This window comes from Vombatus ursinus, unplaced genomic scaffold (assembly GCF_900497805.2).
Source record: "Vombatus ursinus unplaced genomic scaffold, bare-nosed wombat genome assembly UNPS02014812.1, whole genome shotgun sequence".
Taxonomy (NCBI): domain Eukaryota; kingdom Metazoa; phylum Chordata; class Mammalia; order Diprotodontia; family Vombatidae; genus Vombatus; species Vombatus ursinus.
The window spans coordinates 6341067-6364732 of NW_020954590.1; the positions used below are offsets into that span (position 1 = coordinate 6341067).

Here is a 23666-nt window from a genome sequence, read left to right on the forward strand (position 1 = left end):
GCAAATGGGGTTAAGTGACTTGCCCAGGGTTACATAGCTAGTACGTGTCAAGTGTCTGAGCTCAGATTTGAACTCAGGTCCTCCTAACTCCAAGGCCAGAGCTCTATCCACTGTGCCACTTAGCTACCCCTGTTGGTCTTCCTTTAAGTTCCAACTAAAATCTCATTTAGGGCTTTCCCTTCATTATTTCCTATTTATCTTACATATAGCTTGCTTTGTATTTTTTTGCTTTTTTGTCTACCCCATTAGATCATAAGCTTCTTGAAGGCAGGGACCCTTTTGTCTCTTACTGTATCCCTGGTGTTTAACACAGTGCCTTTCACATGGTAGGCACTTAATAAATATTTGTTGATTGACTCTCCAATCTATATTTCCAGAGCTCCAATCCCATATCACCATTTATGTTTTAATCATTCAATGGATACTTTAAAGGTATCTCAAATTGAACATACCCAGAACTAACTCATTGTCTTTTATGTAAAAGCTACCCTTCAGAATTTCCCTATATCTGTCAAGGGCAACAATGTCTTGTCACTCAGGTTCACAATTTCACAGTCATCCTTGAGTCCTCACTGTCACTCACCCCACATATCCAGTCATTTGCTAATTCTTATTTCTACACCCATAACATTTCTCACATATCTATTTGTTTACTCATTCAGCCATCTTTCTATTTCAGACCCTCATCACCTCTCACCTGGACTATTTACTATTTCAATAGCCTTCTAATTGGTCTCCTTGCCACAAGTCTTTTCCCTCTCTAATCCTTCCTTTGAAGAGCTGAAAAACTGACTTTCCTAAAGCTTAAAACTGACCATGTTATTTCCCTACTCGGTCTTCAGTATCTCCTAGTTCTTCCAGGATCAAATGTAAACTCTTTCATTTTTGATATTTAAAGTCTTTCTAACCTACTCTTACCCTAACTTTCTAACCTTATTGCATATTACTCCTTCTCATACACTTTAGTTAATCAAACTAGACTTCTTGATATTTTCCTCATAAATAGCACTGCATCTCCTATCTCCTGCCTCTTGCCTTTATATGAGCTATCCCCTATGCTTGAAATGCATCCACTCTCCTTCCTTCTCTCAGAAGTCTTAGTTTCTTTCAAGGCTCAGCTCAAGCACCATCTTTTACATGAGGCCTTTGCTGATCAAAACTCTGCCCCTCCCCATCCAGTCCTAGGGCCTTCCCTTAAAAATTGTCTTGTAATTATGATATTGTGTTCTCTCTCTCTCTCTCTCTCTCTCTCTCTCTCTCTCTCTCTGTACATGCTTTCTCTTCTGATTAGACTTTAAGTTCCTTGAGGGTAAAGACAATTTTGACTTCTGTCTTTGTATTTCTGCCACCAGAATAGTGTTTAGTACAAGTGAGGTAATTCATGAATGCTTTTGACTGAGTGTTGCAACAAAAGAAAAGAATATGCAAGTTTCAAAGTATTGAGACAATTATATAAATTGATAAAGAGTGAAGTAAACAGAACCAAAACACGACTACAGTGTAAATAGAGCAACAACAAAAAAGAATGCTGTGTAACTATAATGACTAAGTTTAGCAGCAATAGAGTTGGAAAAATATATCATCTTTCCTTCTTTGCAGAGATGTGCAGTTATGGGTATGGAATAGTGCATAAACTGTCAGGAAACAACTAATGTGCTTATTTGAACTGCATCTCTCTCTCTTTAATTTTTTCTTACAAATGAAGGTTCATTAGGTAGGAAAGAGGTAAAGAACATATTCCAAAAAGGAGGTGATCTTTTAAAAGATATCAATAAAATATTATGACCAATGTGTGGATTTATGTTGCTTCATTATGCTTGTTTGTCACAAGGGAGAGTTTTTAATTCGTTTAATTAATTTAATTTTTTAATTTGAGTGGGATAAGGGGGAATAGTAATAGCAATAAAAAGTAATAGTAATTATAATAGTAAAAAGATATAAAAAAGATACAGAATTTTAAAAATATGTAGAGAACAAAAGGAAGTTCAGAGGGAGGTAATCAGGACTTCTTTAAAACAAACATGTTGAATTTATAATATGCTTTAATCAATAAACATTCATTAAGCACCTACTATGTGCCAGGCAGTGTGCCAAGTGCTAGGTATATAAAAAGAGGCAAAAGATAGCCTCTGGTCTCAAAAAGCTCATAATCTCCTGAGGGAGATAATAAATAAACAAACATATACAAAGCAAGCCATATATAAGATAAATAGGCAATAATAGAAGGAAGTCACTAGAATTAAAGAGGGATTGGAAAAGTTTCCTGTAAAAGATGGGGTTTTAAGTTGGGATTTAAAGGAAGTCAGGCAAATCAGGGAGTTACTTGAGTTTTTTGAGTTAGGAGGATGACATGATCGGTTCTGCACTTTAGGGAAAATCACCTTGAATGGAAGATGGATAGAGACTTGAGGCAGACAGACCCATGAGCAGGTTAATACAATAGTCCAGATGTGAGATGATGAGAGCCTTCACCAGAGTGGTGGTAGGGTCAGAGGAGAGAAGGGGCTGTATTCAAGAGATTTTTCAAATTGACAGACCTTGGCCCCACATATTGGATATGGGGACTGGGAGATACTGAGGAGTCAAAAAAGACACATAGGTTTTAAGCCTGAAAGACTAGGAGGGTGACGTTGCCTTCTATAATAATAGGGGGAGGGAAGGAAGGCTAAGGGGAAAAAATAATCAGCTTGGTTTTGGACTTGTTGAGTTTAAGTTGTCTACTGGACATTTAGTTTGAGTTGCCTGAGAGGAAGTTGGAGATGCAAGATTGGAGGTCAGCAGTGAGTTTGGGGTAGGATAGGTAGATTTGAGAATTGTCAGCATAGAGATAGTAATTAAATCATGGGAGTTGTTGAGATCACCAAATGGGGTAATATAGAGGGAGAAGATAGGAGGGCCCAGGACAGAACCCTTAGGAACACCTGTGGTTAGAGGACAACAGTGGATGGTAATAATTAAATTACTATAAGCTGATGAAATCACTGAGTAGAGAGAGAAGAGGGCCCAGGACAGACACTCACAGTTTGCTGCTATATTGTGCATGATGATCTAGCAAAGAAGGCTGTGAACTGGTAGAAGGAGAATTTGTTTAGTCAGTCACAAATCAATAGCATTCTACTTAATTTCCAATTCTCTGCTGTTTTAACAAGTGCTGTTATAGATATTTTGGTATGTATAGGTTCTTTCTATCTTTGAGATCCTTAGAGTATATGCCTAACAGTGGTATCTCTGTGTCAAAGAGTGTGGACATTTTAGTTACATTATCATGATTCTAAATTGCTTTCCAGAATGGCTGGCACAATTCATAGCTCCACCAACTTGCCAGTTTGTAATACCCTCCATCATTGCCTCTTTCTTTTACCATCTTTATCAGTTTGCTGCAGGGCTCTTTTGATTTTCATTTCTTTTATTAGGATCATAGATCTACAATTTGTAGGGACATTAGAGGCCATCCAGCCCAATCCTTTCACTTTATACATATGAGGAACAGAGCACCTGAGAGAGTAAATGAATTGTCCAAGGTCATATAGATAGTCAGAGTCTGAAGCAGGCTTTGAACCCAGGCTGCCTGACTTTAGAGCCAATATTCCTCTTACTTAGCTATGGGACTGTCTATTGGTGATTTAGAGCAGTCTTTCATGTGGTTATCACTAGTTCTCCGTTCTTTTTAGAGCTGTTTGTTCAGACCACTTAGCCAGTGAGCAATAAGCCATCATCTGTATAAGGCATCTTAGAACTCTGCCAGTCATTTACTCCCAGCTCACTTGCCCATTACAAATCAATTCAACTTTTGACCATCTCCAGTCCTGAATGGCTTTTGTAGTTCTCCACAATTTTTTGAAGTTGGTTAGCAGTGGTCCAGTAGTTGCAACTGTCATTTCTTTCACTCTCTTGGTTTGTAGTTCATTTCATCCTGCTTACTTAAACTCATTGAGGGCAGATAGGTACTCTCTTGCCATATTTTCACTTATCTCAAGTTTTTTTCATGTTAACCATTTTTGTTTTACTTTTCTTATTTTCCTTGTAGAAGTTTTTCCTTTAGAGTAGAGAAAACTGAAGTTAGGTAAACATAAAATAATTCTGTCTTCTCTTTGTTGTCCATTATTGTGTTCCCATTCCATCTTAGTAGCAATTTTATTTCCTATTCCTCTTTCAATGTTGTTTTTTTTTTTAAAGTCATGATTGTTTTTCTTGGTATTAAGTGAAAGCCTGAGCTCATCATTTGTTTCTGACACAATTCTGACACCCTTTCTGACACAATTCTTACTGCACAATGACACTCTTCTGTTCTTCATTTATCTATTTTTGCTTCTGTCTTCTGTTCTTGTCTTTTAAAAATCTTATTTGGTTGATGTGTGCTATCACTTTCTTTTAGAGAACCATCATGTTTCTTTGTCATTGCAATCATTTGTGTCTCTCATAATATGACTTAAATATTTTAGATACTTAGTCCATAAGATTTTACCATAAGATTTTACTTTGTCTGAGCTCTTTGAAATAAACCTTTCCAAATTCTAACCTGTATATCACACTAGCTAGCATTCTCTTTTTTATCTATTATTTAATGGATGGAATGGAACTTAAATACTAAGATAGCTTAGTATTCTAACACTTCCTTCCAAAGTTCTGTTCATTTCTCCTTTAGAAACCAGTTCTTTTTTATTGTCAGAATCAGATTAGATTAGAGGTAGGGAAAACCGGAAGATAGCCCACCAATGTAGCAATCCAACCATTAAGTGATGATGTTATGGACTAGGGCATTGGTAGTGGAATTGAATAAGAGCTACAAAACCTAAACGGATTTAAAAAGAATAAATGGTAGGATTTGGTGATAGATATAAGGGATGCAAGAGACTGATGAATCAAAGATGACTCCAAAGTTTGTTAGCCAGGGAGATCATAACAATTTTAATTAATCAGAAAGTTTCTCTTTAGAAGGAACATATATGTGTATATGTGTATACATATGTGTGTATGTATATATTCATTTTTTATTTGAAAATATATTTCTATTAATGCCTTTTGTTCTTATATCACTAAAATTTTCCCATGTAGCTCTCCCCTACCTCCTCCTCACCAGTCTTCTTCCATAACAAAGATTTAAAAAGTAAGAAACCATGGTTCAACAAAATCAACCAGTACATTGAAAGAGTCTGACATCTGCAATGTTCCACACCTATAGTCCCCACCTCTGCAAAAAATGAAAGGTAATGTAAAAAAAATCTATTTTGAATTTAGACTTCAAACAGTATACAATTTTAGAAACATTTGACCCATATATACAGGTCAAACCCTGAATCATAGATTCATTATGAAAGAAATAGAGTAACTTTTAGATCATGAAAAAGAGGACTATTTCCTTCTGAAACAATAATACATTATGGTAAACAGAATTAATTTACTACAGTCAGAATCTTAAAAATTAATCCTTTTGACCTCCCATCTTCAAATGTGTTTAGATTATACCATGTATACCATGTATCTAGTTTGGTACTTTTTTTTTTAATTTACAAAAAAACTTCCTTATTATTCGAGGGATTTAAACATAACAAACATTTCTTGAATAAAATGAGAAGTTTCCAACAAGTGAAAATATAAATATATTAAGTTACCTTACACATAGCTTGGCATGGAGGAAAAAACCCAAAACAAATAGCAGCAATTATACAAACCCCACAGCTAAGCTGTGATGAGTCTTCAGTCATACTTGGTGCTTTGTCTATCTACTTAATGTGTTCAGCTTGATACAGAGTTTGCCATGACTTTTGGAGGCAAAGCTCAACTAAAGTTACAGCCATCAGAGCACCCAATGGGGTGGTTGGTGATGGTGGCAGCAGCAGCAGATTTGCTTAAGAAACAGGAGTTAACCAGCACTTTCAAACAGTGTATTAAGCATTCCTTAAATATTCCAAGTGAGAAACAAGAAGGCACCACTATTAGCAGAAAGATGTTAGCAGTTAAGAATAGGTATGTACAGCTTGGAGCAGAACTGGCATGCTCTTTCATTTTTTAGACTTTTTGGGCGATGGCCAATGGAACAGCAAGATATGAGGCTGTGGTTCATAGATCATGTAATGGACCCATCCCTGACTCTTCTGGCCACTAAAGTTCCTCCACTAAGACTCAGACAACAAATGGATCTTAGGGACAAGTTTGGCCATGTCCTTGGGCAACATGATGTGCTGGTACTAGAACTCCTCATCTTCTTATTTGTCCAAATGGTAAATGTGTTTATGTGACACGTCTGCTCTTCCTTGGGGACCCCCAGCCCTGCACTGCCAACTGCCTAACCATATCTACCCACACGTCTAGTTTAGTGTTAATAAATAAACTAATACTGGTTTAGTATTAAATTTAACACCAATATGACATTGGAATTAGATTATCAAAACCAGGGTGGCAGACTTATAATTTGACTTAACATTTGAAATATCCTAGAAAATATTCCATGATATAAGGTTAGTCTGGGTCAATTTCCCCTGTCACTGTGACCTGATATAAACTATTGCTACCATGAAGTTCACTTTCACTTCTTAGAATATAAAGTACAATGATATATGTAATATAGATATATAGATAGATATGTATGTATATTTACACATATACATATATACACACACATACAGTCATCCCTTCCACATTGTTGGGGTTAGGGGTGTGGTACTCCCATGATCTGGAAAATCTGCATCGAATTTTTTGACCCTCTATACCGAGAAGTCTGAATTATTATGATATTAAAAGATAAAATATGTTGATGTCATACAATACTGTATATATATGCATTTTTGAGTTTCTAAACTTTTTCTGTGTCATTTGCAGTTTTTGCAAAACTCCCAAGAAATTCCCGAGAAACTGTGATAGGGAAAGTCGTGATGTGGAAGGGATAACTGTAATGCTATATTTTGAAACAAACCTGGTAATCTGTTAACATTATTGTGTCCTATATGAAACCAAAAAACTGCTAGGTACTGTGGGTGGAAGAAAGTTCTATGAGGAAGTCAAGGTTAAGAGAAGACTAGAAGGATCTGTTGCATCTCAAAACCCTAATGGAAATGCTTTATTTTGAATTCTTTCTGAAATGGTTTATTATTAATTTTTTGGCATACTTTTAACTTTGGAGTATTTTTTTTTCTTTTTACAGTTTTTACATATTCTTAAATATTTATAAGGATTTATTATTCTCAACCTGGAGAGTTTGGAAAGAACACTGTATTTGGAATCAGAAAGACCCTGGTTTAAACCATGGATTTGCTGCTTATTGTCTGTATCACCTTGGACAAGTCATTCTGTACCTCAGTGCTTCAGTTTCCTTATATGGAAAATGAAGAGACTGGACTGGATGGCTTTGAAGATCTCTTTTAATTGTAAATGGGTCATTTTATTCCTAATTTGGTTTTACTGTTGTACAAATAAGTTTGAATACAAATGCCCATTTTGTAGTTTCTGAATCATGTGAAGGAAGACTAGTTTAAAAAAGGTCTTCACAGGTGAATTCTGAATTTGCTTAGTATTAACTGCACATTTAACACTCATTTCAGCATATCCATTGTATTGTTTCTGTAATCTTGTCTAATTGCTTAAATACGTTAGCATGAAATTCACATTTGGGAGATGAGGGAGATTCTTTAGCTTGGGTAAAAAGTTTTAGGATTGGTGTAAGTTGATGTAGGTTAGTAGAAAAAAGTTAACACCTGGAACTCATTCACTCTGGAATAATCTTTTCCTGTAGAAAGATAGCTTATTTGAGAGCAACTGCTGTGGGGCTGTTCTCTTATCGTAAGGGTGCTTAACCTGAGAATCACATCATTTAAGTGACAGTATCACAGTTAAGACGAATTATTTCAGAGCTTCTAAATCTGCACAAAAGCATGTGACCTTTGTCTGGCATGGTCTAGTGCAAAGAACTCTGGTTCTGGAATGAAAGAACTTGGGTTGAAACCCCACCTCTGTTACTATATATGTGACTTTAGGCAAGACACTTGACCTTCTTAGGCCTCAGTATCCTCATCTGTAAAATGAGTGGCTTGGATTAAATAGCCTTTGAGTTCCCTTAGACTTTGAGATCTATGATCCTATCTCTTATTGTATCACCACCAAGATCAAATCTGTCCTGACATTCAGAAACAGGAATATCAGAGAACTTCAAAGATTTCTCTTGATCATTATCTGCTTAAAGTAGTCTATTTCAATTTGGAATTCTAATTGTCACAAAATGTTTTACTTGTATAAAGTTCATGCCTGCCTTTTTGAGACTTTTACCCTCCCACTCTTCCTAGGGACCAAGGGATCCTTGTTCCTAGGGAACTCTGGGACCAAGCAGAAGAAGTGGTTGATACCTCTTCAGATACTTGAAAGATAGGTTTTATGTTCACTCTAAATTTTTACTTCTCCAGGGTAAACATCCATCTTTCCTTCAGTATCCTTTCATGGCCTGATCTTGAGGCTCTTCACCATCCTGATCCCTTTCCTTTGCAATGCTCTCTCCAGTTTTATCAGTTTCCTTCCTAAAATGTGACACTTTGAAATGAGGATAAATACTGCAGATGTGGTCAGACCAGGACCAGTACAGTGGGACTATCACCTTCTTAGTCCCAGATTTCTCACCTTACCACTCTTTTCACCTGACTTTCTCAGAGGTTTCAAATAATTTCTTTACAAAATCCAGTGGCTTTTTCTTCTTGACCTCTCTGCAGTTTTTGATACTATTGACCAAAGTTCCTCAGGGGAATTTTAATACTGCTCTCTATTGATTCTTTTTCCTGTTTCACCACTGCTTAGCTTCCCTTTATGGGTCTTCTTCTAGCTCCTGACCCATAAGTTTCAGTAATTTTCAAGGCCCTATTCTTCTTTCTGTTTTCCTGGTGACTTTACTCACTGTCATGAATTCATTATTATCTCTAATGTCTTTTGAAAATTTGAACAATAGTCCTCTCTACAACATATCTCCAATTCTAGCCTTAATTTCTTTCCTGATCTTCAATGCCACATTTCCAACTGCTAGCTGAAAATCTGAAATTTTGTGATTCTGTGAATACATGACTTCTCCCCTAGTTTAGGCTCTTATAACCTATTCCTTGGAATTATATAACAGCTTCCTCTTGGTCTCTCTGCCTTCTAGCCTATTTCTTCTTTAATTTGTCATCCCAAATAAGGTTTCTAAGATGCTAGTCTGACTATCTTACTCTTCTGATTAAAAATCCTCAATGGCTCTTTGTTATGTCTAGGATAAAATATAGACCTACCATAGCATTCAAAACCTTCTACAATCTGACCCACTTTTCTTGCCTCATTTCATTACTTGTGGATACCATACTCTATGTTCTGTCCAAAGTGGACCAACCTTCTGTCTCCCACCTTCACGTATTCACATTAATCATTCCCCCATACCTGGAATTCATTCCCTTTGTTCTCTGTCTTTCAAAAATTTTTTCCCCTTCAATTCTGGTGCCCTTTCTCTGTCAAATTTTAACTTCTTCCTGAAGTTACTAATGTTCTCTGCCCCTTCAAGTGATCTTTGATTATGTCGACTTGTTTCAGGTTGCCACTAATGATACATATAGTGCATTATATGTAAACTTATAGACCAAATAAATCAACATGATGTTCCTGAAGGATAGCATAAACTGTGAGTAGCCTTATTTGTTCCTCCCCTGCTTGGCAGGTACTTCTCTTGGCCATGAAGTGTCACAATCTCTGGAGTTGTCTTTCTGTGGGTGACTATTACTCCCTTTGTCCTCATTGTATTCTCTGTGCAGATACAAGAAAGAGATTCTTCAGAAATGGTCCCAGCACTTTAATTATTCTTAAATAATATTCAAAATGTATCATTAAAGATGAATCCCATAAAAATGTAAAAAAAAAGTCTGCCAAGTTCACACAGTTCTAGAATCTGAGACTTGAAGAGTCCTCTTGCCCAAACCATACCTGAAAAGAAATCCCCATATATAATAACAGAGATGATGAGTAGTTAATCCAATATTTGCTTGGATAGCTGTAGGAGGGAGTAACTCTCATCTCCCAAGAGAGTTTCTTTTGCTTAGGGACAGCTCTGATTGTTAAGAGTTTTCTTTATGACAAACCTAATTTACCTGTCTGCAACTTTCATACATTGTTCCTAATCTTGCCTTCTGGATCTGAACAGAAGCCCTATCTTTCTGTATGGTGTTCTTTATTTCTTGATAAAGAAAATATAATAGTGTAAAGTTTAAAGTCATGTCCTACCCAATAATCTTCTAGCCAAAGCTGTGTAGATCGTAAGTACAGATAGGAGATAATGTTCAGATTTATATAACTTCAACTCCCCTCCTCTCTCTCCCCCTTAAACAGAATGCTAAGGGAAATATTGTGTAATTTCAAAGAACATCTTTAAGAGGAAAGGTAAAAAATATGACTGATGTAGAATCACATAATCTGAGGTGGAAGGGCTCTTAGAAGCCAGATAGTTGAATACATACTGAACAGGAATCATATCTGTAATATTTCAAGCAGCGATCCAGATTTTATTTGAATACCTTAAATGATGGGGAAACCACCAACTCCTGCACTCTGTTCTGGAGTACAGGATCTGGAGAATTGTGTTCAGTTCTGTATGTTTCATTTTAGTAAGGACACTGATAAGCTGGAGAACAATAAATGCAAATAAATAAATTGAAGGACCTTGAATTAATGACATATGAGTATCAGTTGAAGGAACTTAGGTTATTTAACCTGGAGAAAAACAGTCTTTGGTGGGGAGTGACATGATTGCTACCAAATCAAAAAAAGTTTAGACTTGCGTTCAGCACTAGAGCAAAGAATTAGGAGCAGTGTATGGAAATTACAAAGAGGTAGATTTAGTCTTGATAGCCAGAGAAACTTCTTATTAGAGTTGTCCAAAAGTGAAATGGGCTTTTTCTGGAGGTGGTTAGTTGATCTTTCTTGGAATTATTTAAACAGAGGTTGCATGATCACTTCTCAGATATGTTTCCTTTTGGGTGTTAGTTGAGTTATAGAGGTCCCTTCCAACTCTAAATTCTGTGATTCCTGAGGTAGCACTTTGGGGTGGCTCAGCAGTTGTTTCTGATTTGCCCAGAAACCTGGAGGGGGTCTTCCCCTCCCAGAGTGATTTTTATTTATTTATTTTTTTGACTAAATAAAAGAGACCATTTTTTGTCTCATTTCTTACCTAGCTTTAATCACTGAATGAGCGTTGCCTCAGTCTAACTGAGACCTGGGAAATACCCTAGCTTAAAAAGGCCAAGGTCTCCCACTGCATCAGGGACTATCTCCAGTTCTCCTGATTTATATATCTTGCCGCTGTACACATATGGCTCCAGAGGAGAAAGTGAGGCTGGTGACTTTGTGCAGTCCTCCCTCACTTAAATCCAATTCACTTGCAAATCAGGCCATCACCTTCTTGATTCTCTTTGAGAATGAAGGACAAACAACAACTGTTATCAAGTTTTTTCCTTCTCTCCATCCTGAGTCATAAGGTGGTCTGCATCTTCCACATTGTTTTGACTTTTGGGATGAAGCAGCAACTCTCTCTTTGATGTGACAGCCCTCCAGAAACTTGGACACTGCAATCATGTTTCCCCTAAGACTTTCTTTTTCAATAACTTTTTTTTTCTTTTTTTTGGCTAGGCAATGGAGTTAAGTGACTTGCCCAGGGTCACACAGCTAGTAAGTTTATGTGTCTGCAGCCGGATTTGAACTCAGGTCTTCCTGAATCCAAAACCAGTGCTCTATCCACTGTGCCATTTAGCTGCCCCAAGACTTTGTTTTTCTAGGATAAACATCTCCAATTCTTTAATCAATTGTGATATCATACAATCTTGGGAAATTTTGTACCTTCTTATTGCTAGTAATATCTTGGCCAGAATTTAAAAAAAAAATTATTGCAACTTTGCCAAGTGTAGTTAACTATGTGCTTTTGAAATTATAATGAAGATTCAGACTACAGTGGAAGTATGACTAGTATGATTTCCATAGCATTTGGCTGCTTCTAGTTCATTCTCCCCATGCCTTAAATTGAGAGAACCCTACATGTTTATGAAAGCTTCTCTTCCTCTTGACTTATTTTAAGACTATCACTATTCTCCCAGTTTGGAATTATCTTTGGTTCTTTATGCCTCCTTCCTACATATTCCATTATATTAGTCAACATCTATTTATACTTCTATAATCTTTCTCTTATCTGCTGTCTCCTTTGCATTCCCACTACCACCATCTTATTTTAGGCCTTTTTTTTTTTAACCTCTTGCCTAGAGTATTGTTAATAACTGATTTCTCTGCCTATAGTTTCTTCCTCTTTCCATTCTGTCCTATACTTGGCTGCCAGCTTAATCTGAGAAATTCATAGTATAATAGGACATCACAATTGATTGAAATCATCTTGGTATCTAATCTAATCCCTTTTTATAGATAAGGAAACTAATACTGAGGTAGGGGAGGTTATTGGTTCATGATAACAAACCGCAAATGTAGCTGAGTCCAGGTTGACTACCAGTCTAATACTCTTTCCACTAAAACAAGCTGCATCTTGTTAGTACAGAATTTGATTCTCTCACCTCTCCTAAAGAAAACAAATTTAAAAACAAAGAAACAAAAAACAAAAACAACCAACTTTTAACAGACTCCAAAGTCCTTATCCTGGAATTTATGACCCCTCTCCACCCAAATAAATTCTTCTGCCTTCTCTCCCCCTATTCTCCTTTCTATATTTTACACCTTAGCCAATTTTGCCATTCTTTACATTCATCTTACCTCCATGCCTTTGCTTTTACTGTTCCCCATGCTTGAAAAGCCTCACCTATTTTTGACGTCAAAATAATTATATTTACATAGCCCTTTAAGGTTTACTAAGCACTTTCCTTAGCATAACCTTGTGAAATTGATAGTATAAGTATTAGCTTCCTCATTTAATTTTGATTTTTGACAAACACCCTAACCATGAGCATTTCTAAAAAGAGGACCAGAAAAAGGATTGTATATAGAACCACAAATCTCCTTTATATGTAACTTATTTTTGTTTTGTTAAAGTTCTAATGTCTGGCTTATCAGCTTCCTTCTGAAGTGCTTTCTGTTCTTCTGTCCCATTTTAAAAAAAATGCTTCATTGATTCACTCTTCTTTTCTGGAATTGCTTTCTCTAGTTCCATTACCCCCTACCCTCAAACAAAACAAAACAAAACAAAAAAAAGAAACCCTCCCTTGTAACAAGTTAGCATAAGTCAAGCAAAACAAATCCATACATTGTACATGTCTGCAAATGTATGTCTCAATCTGTACTTCTAGTCATAAGCTATTTATTAAGAAATGTCTGTGATGGGTTGTGTGATTCATCACTGGTCCTCTGGAGTCATGTTTGGTCATTGCAACCACTGGAATTTTTAAATCTTTTAAAGTTGTTTTTCTTTACAATGTTGCAGTTATTGTATAAGTTGAAGCTCACTTTACTTTGTGTCAGTTCATTGAGATCCTCCCAATTCCTTTTGAAACGGTCCATTTGATCATTTCTTACGACACTATAATAATATTCCATTACATACATGTAGCATAATTTGTTCAACCATTCTCCCTTTGATGGGCAACAACCTCTCTTCTCCCCCCTTAGTTTCTGGTTCTTTCAATAAAGAGTACTAATATGAATACTTTTAAACATATGGGTCTTTTCCCTCTATCGTTTATTTCTTTGTGGTATATGCCCGAACTTCCCAGAAGTCTCTACGCTATGCCATTTCTACTTGGGCCATCATCTCCATCTCTTTCCCACCAGAAAATTTGCCTTGGAGTCTTCTAGGATCCAGGCCTCCTCAACTTTTCTTGGCCATTTCCATGCTATACTGCATCCATGTACTCTTCTCCCATTCTAGATCTCTTTTATATATTAGTTTCTCCCATTAGAATGTTGTAAGCATCTCAAGGGTAGGGTCAGTCTGCCTTGCTTGTATTTATACTTAGAAGGCTTAGTACAATGTCTGACACATAGTCAGTGCTCAATAAATATTCTCTTTATCTATCAGCCTATCTCTCTCTCTCTGTGTGTTTCTCTCTTTCTTTATCTATCTATCAATCTATCATCTTCCTTGTAGAGGTATCATTGAGGTAAAGGGTATTGTGCATAGTTGAGTACGTTTTTGGTATAGGTCCAAATTGCTTTCCAGAATGGATGGAGCCTCTCCAACAAATCATCATTTTCCTCTTCTGTCATCTTTGCCAGTCTGATGGATGTGAGATAGAACCTCAGAGTTATGTTTTAATTTAAATTTCTCTTATTAGTGATCTGGAACTTTTTTTTTATATGACTGTTAGCTTGCTTTTTTCCTTTTGAGAATTGCCTGTTCATATCTTTTGTCCTATGCACCCTTATTTTACAAATGAGAAATAGAGAAATAATGTAACTTGCTCAGTGTCACAGTTATTAAGTACTAAAAGTGGGGACTCAAACCCAGTCCTCCTGACTTAGAATCAGAGAATCAATAGACCTTAGAAGCCACATAGTCTAATTCAGTCCTAAAAAGAACCTACTTTACAACATGCCTAACAATTTTTCTAGGTTTTGCTTGAAGATCTTTCATGAGGACAACCTGTTACTTCCCTAATTAACTTGTTCAGCTTTTGGTTGCCTTTATTAGGAAGCTTTTTCTGTGTATCAATTCTAAATTTGCCTTTTTGCAACCTCACAGAATCAAATCCCTTCTTGATTCCAGCTTGAAGCCAGCTCTTTCTGTACTATGCTGAAATCTCATACATTCTTTAAGTTCTGTTTCAAATGCTGTTTTCTTCATGAAGTTGTATCCTCCCCTTCATGAGTGTAAATTCCTTGAGGTCAGAGACTGTTGTTTTTAGTCTTTGTATCCCTCTTGCATGTTATAGATGCTTAAAAATTGTTTACAGAATTGAAATTCTTTCAAGCCCAACCATCCTTCCAAATGGAAGTGATTTTTCTCTATATATGTTTTCCTAGTACTTTGTTAATTCTTTTTTGGTACTTGCTGCATTCTATCTTTAATTAAAACAGTAATAATAATAATATCTCCCATACTACATTATAAATGCACTGAAGGCAGAGACTTTCTCATCTTCATCCGTCCTTTTAGAACCTGTGGCAGAACTTGCATATCATAGATACGTGATACTTTTTTGAATGAGAGTCCATACACTGAAATAGACAGTCCAAGATTATGATCCTTTGGGTAGTTAGCAGCATAGCATAGTGGGGAAAAACCCTGGACTAGGGAGTGAGAAAATCTGAGTTTGCATACCTGTTCTGCTATTATCTGTGTGACCTTGGACAAGTCACTTTACCTCCACGTCATCTCTAGGGCACTTTGAGAATTTATGTTGATTCATCAGTTATAGTAGTTTGATTTTGCTCTATACTGTGCACAAATTATGTTATAGATTATGATTCTTTTGTGAGTTTTACATTGTGATGACATTGCAAATATGTCCAGAGAATTCAGAAGCTATGCATTAACTTATACCATGTAAAAACTGTATGCAACCCAAATTTATTATCAGTGCAAAATTAAGAGGTTACTACTTTTGACTTGATATAAAATGATGACATATCAAATTATAAGAGAAATAGATAACTTTAAAAATGTATCAAGAAAGTAAGCTTTGGTGTTAATGATTTATTGAATTTTGAACCATTCTAGAGATCATGTGGACAATTTATAATCTAAATCTGCTCTTGATGTAATTTACAGGCCGGTTTCATCATTGTCACTTACATGCAGTTTATATAAAATGGTAGAACAGTCTAATTGGGATACAGAGTACCTAAATTCTCATTATGTGTCATATTTATTACAATTTGTATTGCGCTGGCACAAGAATACTGAAGCAGATCCTACATAATGAGTAACATAGTGAGATGAAGGAACTTAAGAAGGAATTTACTAAGAAACAAAGTTATCAGTCAGTCAGCTAGCATTTATTAAGCTTCTACTATGTGCCAGGCACTGTGCTAAGCACTAGGGGTACAAAGAAAGGGGAAAGATGACACCTAGTTTGTGATCTAGGGTGACTGGGAGCAGTCTTTTACACCATTTAGGATGTGGACGGGTGGGAAGGAAGATAATGAGTTCAGTTTTGGGCATGTTGAGTTTAAAATGTCTGTGAAATGCTTAGTTGGCAGTTGGAGATGCAGGACTGAAGGTTGAAAGAGAGTTTGGGGCTGGACAAATAGATCCTAGAGTGATTTGCATTGAGATGACAATTTATGTAATGGGAGCTGATGAGATTACCAAGTGAAATGGTAAAGATGGAGAAAAGTAGGAGCAAGTGAAATATATTTTGATGTAATATAAATGTAGATGTAAATAAATTATAGATCATCTTATTTTGTAGCAAGTAATAGTCTGGATTAAATACCCCTCCCCCTCCCCCACCCCAGGACATTCCATTAATACTATCTACCATTCTCCTAAGCTCTTTACTTCAATTGTCTTTGAATCTTTCTTTGTCTTCATACCATCACCTCAAACATCTGATCATTTGCCAAACTTAGAATGGGAAGGGAACTTAGACCCTTCACAATGTTTCTCACATTAGACTTCTCTACTCCTACTGTAATAACTTTAGTTCAAGTCCTTATTGTTTCTTCTCTAGACTATTGAAATAACTCTTTCTTGGTCTCCTGCCTTTGTCTTTTTCCCTTTAATTGATCTTCCCCAGCTATGCCCAAGTAATCTTCCTAAGGTACTATTCTGATTATGTTCCTCTTCTACTAAAAAACCTTGAATAGCCTGCCAAGTGCAATATAAATCTATCACTTTAGCATTCAAAGCATGCATCTTCATCATCATCATCATCATCATCATCATCTATAAATTATAGTACTTTAAGGTTTGCAAAACCCTTGACACTTTGATTCCACAATAGCTTTATGAGTTAAGTCTTACAAGTATCATTATTTTCATTTTACATATGAGAATATTGCATCTGGGAGAAGGTAAATGATTATGTTATATAGCTAGTAAATATTGAAGGTGGAATTTGAACCTCACCTTATCTATTTATTTCAAATGTAGCAGTCTTTCACTTACTTCAAGTCTACCATTTTCCTTTTCTACATGAACAACCTATTTCATACTCTTCTCCTTCAGATTCTCTACCTGCCAGCCAAACTGCACCCCCATTCCCATCCTGCCCTTCTGTTTCTGCACTATGGTTCATTCCATCTCATCACTGTTTAAGGAAGTCCCTTTCTTCAAAGCCAACTCAGAAGCCATTTTCTCTATGAAACTTTCTTTTCCTTCTGTTGTTGAAAGTGATTTTCCCTCTCTAATTTCTCTTTATACCTGGCTTCACTCTTTGGTGCTCACCTTACTCTCTCCTGTATTGGTTATTTGTATTTGTCTCTCCCACCATTATAGAGAAAGTTCCTTGAAAGTAGGGCCTGTGCCATATACATTCATTTTGTATCCTGAATACCTGGCATGGTTCCTTGTACATAGTAGGTACATAATTACTTGTTGAATTGAATTGAAAGTTGGATTATGAAAGGCTTATGAAGGCTAAGTTGCAGGGCAGTTCTATAGGAAATAACTATATTTTCTTTTAATAATTACTATTGTGAATATAGAAGACAATACAAGTTATACACCCATACATTGGCATTTATGAGTGGAACAGGTCCATTTTGCTTTCCTATTTAAATTTTAATCCCTTGAAGGTAAATAGGTCCCCCCAAATTTTTTTTCAAAGAACTGTATTTGGGATTTTGTTAGGGTAAAATTTTCTGTGACTTTTCAAAAATTCAACTTTTATAAGGTGTCCCAAAAGTCTTAGTGCAGTTTAAAGCTTTAATAACTTAATGTTCAGAATATATAGAAAGATATTATTAAAGCTCAAAACTGCACTAAAACTTTTGGGACACCCTGTATAGATAAGGACCTTACGAAAATCAAGATCAGTTATGGTAGTATTTTTATGTATCTACATAATAGGTGTAACTTTGAATTGAAACCCTGACTTGATTTTTCTTGAATGTGCCTATTTTTGTCATGTAATATACTCCCCAATATCATATGCATTCCTTGAATTTGTTTGATCACCAGTAAAGATTCTTATTTTAAGTACTAATTTTATTTGGTGAGGTCAGTGTGGATAAGAAAAAAGACGTCATTGGGTTTGAAGTATGATTAGGTTAGATTAGATTAGGCAACAGATTCAACTAAACCCGTGGAACAGATTGATCAGAATGTGATATGTACCTTCCTAGGAGATTTTATTTCTTGAATGCCACTTTCCTGGTCCCTCTCTCTTACTTCCTAAAATTTCCCTAAGAGATTGAGATCAGATCCTTAATGTGGTGATTCAATGAGTTAGTGTGGTGTAGTGAATAAGATACTAGACTTAAAGTCAGGGAGACCTAGGTTCAAATTCTGCCTTCCACCTCTAAACATATGATTCTATTTTTTTTTGTTAAATTTCCTCGATGCTTAGTGCAATGTCCTTTATTTTATTTTATTTTTGGAGGCAATTGGGGTTAAGTGGCTTGCCTAGGGTTACACAGCTAGTAACTGTCTGAGGCTTGATTTGAACTTAGGTTCTTCTGATTCCAGAACTAATACTTTATCTACTGCACCACTTAGCTGCCCCTGCAACGTCCTTTAGGAAAGGTATTTGGTATTCTTTGGTGGAGCCATTATTCATCAGTGCTGACATTTCCTATAACTCTTATCATTTTAGAAAGTACCTCAGCCATGTTTTACCTCATACCTGGACTCTTTGTCCAGCCTCCTTCTCAACTACCACCTTGCCCCACCCTGGAAAAAAACCTGCCTTGAATCCCTCCTTTCCTGATTGGTGACTCCCTTTATAAGACCATCATTTTAGCAAGGACCACAGCCATGTTTCAACTCACTACTTGCCCTTAAGGAATTTAAATCCTATTAGGGAGAAATAACATGTACACATATAAGTATACGCCAAATAAATACCAGGTAATTTTGAAGGGGAGAGGAATGCGTAGAGGGGTGGTGGAGGGAAATGGCATCATGTAGAGGGTGGCAGAAGTCAGTAGACCAATTAGAGTATAATTGCAATAGTCGGAGTGAGAGCTGATGAGGATCTAACTAGAGTAGCAAGGGGAGAGAGGAGGTATATAAGATATGTTGAGGAGGTAAAATTGACTAGATTCAGCAATTTGCTTGGACTGGCAAGTCAATTGGTTCCATCAGGGAGTTTACTTCCTATTGGGAGGATCCAACATATTCACACATATATGATATATAGGATATATTCAGTTGCTTAAGGGAGAAGACACTAACAACAGGGCAAAACACTAAAGTCCTCTTGAAGGAGGTAGCCCTGGAGCTGAACCTTGCAAATGCATGGAAGCCAGAGTTGAAATGTTGTGTATAGGAAAGAACAGGTAGGACAATTGGGCAGAGGGAAAATTTTGGCTCTGTAAGAATGTGCAATCAGTCTGTAGTGACATACCAGATCCTTTTTGAAGGGTTTTAAATGTCAGAGAAGTTTCTTCTTTATGCTGAAGACATTGCATCTCCTTGAGCAGGAGAGTGACATGATTGGAGCAGGCTCCAAGTATCTACTTGGCAGCTATATGGAGTTAGTATTGGAGAGAGGACAAACTGGGTACCAGGAGGCCACTTAGGCCATAGTGATAAGGGCCTGGACTAGGGTAGTTCTAGTGACAGTAGATAGAAAAGGATGGATGTGAATGATATTAAGAATGTGGAATCTAAAACACTTGGCAGTTAGCTAGTTAGTTAGTAGTAAGTTGGCTGTTAGTGGGTAGTAAGAGTAGCAAAGAGTTGAGTTTGACTTCTAGGTTGTGAACCTGGGTGACTGGAAGAATTGCATTTCTTTTGATAGAAATAAGAAGTTAGGAGGGGGACAGGTAGATTAATTGGGAAGGATAAAGAATTCTGTTTTGGACATGTTTAGTTTTAGATTGATTATAGGACATTTAGCTGGAGTTGTACAACGTGCAATTGGAAATATGGTACTGGAGCTCAAGAGAAATGAGGGCTATATAATCAAGAATACAGATAACATCTGAATCTATGAGAACTAAAGATATATCTCTTTGAGTGAATGTAGAGTGAAGTGGAGAGGGCCTTAAACCAAAACCATCCTGCTGATGACAATTCATCCAAATTGTATTTTAGTCTGTACAGTATATATCTCATCCACTTTTTTCCTAACTATCCTGAACTTCAAAAACAATCTCATAATGCTTAGTCTATTGAATAGCCTTTGTAGTATTCCAGGGCTAGGTAATACTTCATAAATTGCATCTATGAATTTGGATAACCTTGCATCTGTGAATTTGGAATACTTTGCCTAGTTGCTAGATACCTAGCTTGATGTTCATATTTAGATTGATTAACAAACTCATCTTGATATGCACATCTACATAGTCATATAAAATTTTCATGTATTTGTGAGACACACTGAAAGCTTTCAAATCTTCATTTTGTCACACTAAGTCAAATGCTTTCTTCAAATCAGTAAACGGTAGGATTTTACATTCTCAGGATATTTCAGTTTTGTAATCTAGATAGATGTGGTCTACTTAGAAAACATCTGGAATAGCTTGCCTTTTTTCTTCTCATATTTTCATCAGGAATAGCTTCAATGCATGTATCAATTATTCTCATAAAGATTTTTGTAGAAATGACCAAATAAAGATATGGGTTAGCAGTTGCTGATGTCTTGATTGCAAAGATTAATTAGATTAAGACCACATGGAGCTTAAATGCAAGATGTGTCTCAATTTCCTTACCTGTAAAATGATGTTGTTAAATTAGATCAGTGATTCTCAAAATTTTTTTGTTTCATGAGCTTTCAGCAGCAACAACAAAAATGTGTTGTGAACTCCTAGGATAAACTTCATATGCTACTTATAATTATTCTTTCAGATATGTCCATCAAGTGCTTACGATAACCATGCTGATAACTTTTGCTGAGGAAAGCTCCAAATTAAAATTTAGATTATGTACTTAGAAAATGCAAACTTTTAGTCTACCTATAATTATAAAAATCCTATAAAATTATAAAATAATTATTAATTTTTAAGGAAAATTCTGTGTAAGAATTAAAAGCAATAGTCCTGTAAGACCTCATGCTTACAATTATCTGCAAGACTTCCTATAAATTTTATAGGGATTTATAAATTCATATTTTATATTTTATTTCTACAACATTTTAAATGAAATAAGTTACAACTTAGATGTTTTACAATATAATAATCATGTATAAATTTAATTTTGATGACAGGCTTTTTATTTGAACAAAGGTTTGCAGTTTTTGGCTTAACATTAGACAGTCTTAAATCTGGTTCTGTATTGAGTTTATTTGTATTGATTTAAAACAAGAATAAAGTGAAATTACTCATTTACATAAATATATGGTGAAAAATGGCAAGAGAATTTTAAAAACTTGATGAGAGATGGAAAATAATTTTTTTAAATTTTTAGCCACCTTACCAATTGATGAAAATGCATAGCTAGTTATGTTATAAAATATTTACTTTTCTACTGGCTAATGATAAGTAAACAATAAGTAATAAGTGCAGTGGTATACATTGTTTTACTTTGAACAATGTTTGTATATAAAATAACCCTTGTAAGGAAAGACTCTGTTGCAAGACTGTCTTCTTTTCTACAGTTGATACAATAACTACACTGGCTATACTCTCACAGAAATTCTGACCAGTGTTGCTAGTTAGTTCATTGGAAAATCTACCAGATGGAAGAATAGTAACATAAACAGAGTAGAAGATTAAAACAGAAATCAGCCTTAATATTGCAAAGAGAGGCAGTTGTTTATTTTTTGCAGAACATTTCTGATGTTGCATGATAGCTATATGATGGTTTATAATGTGCATGCCCAGTGCTCATGGTTTTTAAGCAGTCTGACATTTGTGTTGCAAGAACAAAAGTTTTTGTAACATTTTGATCATGTGATTAGTTGTCTTGATAAGGTATCATTACATGGTAACAGAGGAAAATGAAGGGGCTACTCTGGTGCAGCATACAAAACACAAATGAGAGTAAGAGCATGCATCTGACCATCTTATCTGTTGGGAATTGGTTTGCATGTGAATGTTGAACCCTTGTGCCAGTTTGGAAACAATTTGATGACTGGTGGAGAAACTATTAGAGCACATGGCTCTGCTAGAAGTGGTCAGAGTTTGATTTAATTGCTCTCCACACACCAAAATTGTGCACATGATCATGATGGTTTCAAATCAGTGCAAAAACAAACACGTGTTTCAAGTGTGCACATACTTCTTGTTGCAGAGGAAAAACATATTTGTACTATCAGGACCCCTTGGATCCTTGTTGCAAATCCCTTACGGGGTTTTTGAGTCCCTAATCCACTTGTCATATTGCTGATTATGCCCAGGCAAGCCTTAGCTTTGGGTCACTCCCACCATTCATTGCCTTTACTCCTACACATGTACTGCTGAATGAAGGTAAAGAAAATCATGCAACTTTTCTTACTGGGTCCACAAAAATTTATGTTACATAAACTTATCTGGGCCCTCATTGCTACTAGACAGTCCTAATATGCCTCCCTTATCAACTCACTATCCCATTCTCTACAGTGACGCTTCTAAAACTTTTCATTCCTCCATAAGTCTCCCAATACTTCCCTCCTGGCATTTGCAGCTGAGAGGCTTGCTTCATACTTTACAGGAAAAAAAAATGAGACCATTTGCTGTGAACTCCCTCTTTTCCCCTCTTCCCCATCTCCTATCACTTGGATGCCTTCTGCAACTTGTTCCTCCTTTACCCCTGTCTCATATGATGAAGTGACTTTACTCCTTACCAAGGCTAAATCTACTTGTTCAAGAGATCCCATTCTATCTCTCCAACCACTATGATCTGGCTTCTATCCTTATCATTCCACTGAAACTGCTCTCTCCAAGTTATCAAAGCCAGTGGCCTTTTCTCAGTCCTTATTCTCCCTGATTTCTTTGCAGTCTTTGAATCTGACAGTCACTCTCCTTGATATATTCTTCTCTAGGTTTTTGGGACACCACTCTCTTCTCCCCATCTAACTGCTCCTTCTCTGTCTCCTTTGCTGGATCCTCCTCCAGATCTCCCCCTCTAACTATAGGTTTTCCTTAAGATTCTATCCTGGGCCATCTTCTCTTTTCCCCCTATACTACTTTGCTTGGTGATTTCATCAGCTCCCATAGATTTAGTTACCATCTCTATGCTGATGATTTTCCAGTCTACTTTTTCTGACCCAATCTCTCTTCTGACCTTCAATTTTACATCTCTCACTGACTTTCACACATCTTGAACTGTATGTCCAACAGACATCTTAAATTCATGTCTAAAATGGAAACTTATCTTTCCTGCTCAACACTCTCTGCCTCCTACCTTCCCTGTTATTATAGAGGGCAACACCATCTTCCCAGTTCTTCGGGTTCACAACCAAGGCATCATCTTGTATTCTTTACACTCTCTCACCTTCCATACCCAATTTGTTACCAAGGCCCATTGATTTCACCTTTACAACATCTCTATAATGTCCCCTTCTCGCCTCTAACACTGCCACACTCTAGTGTAGGCCCTTATGATTTCACACCTGTACAATTACAATAGCCTGCTGGTGGGTCTGCCTGCCTCTAGTCTTTCCTCACTCTATTCCATCCTCCATTCATCCAAAGTAATTTTCCTAAAGCATAGG

General features: G+C 36.3%; 1 protein-coding gene and 1 pseudogene across 4 annotated transcripts in view; one reads left to right on the plus strand and one right to left on the minus strand.

The window, feature by feature from the left end:
* LOC114053892 (chromodomain-helicase-DNA-binding protein 7) overlaps nt 1-23666 on the plus strand; it is a 245912-nt gene that overhangs the window by 23447 nt on the left and 198799 nt on the right. The window lies entirely within an intron of this gene.
* LOC114053826 lies at nt 6003-10109 on the minus strand (annotated as a pseudogene).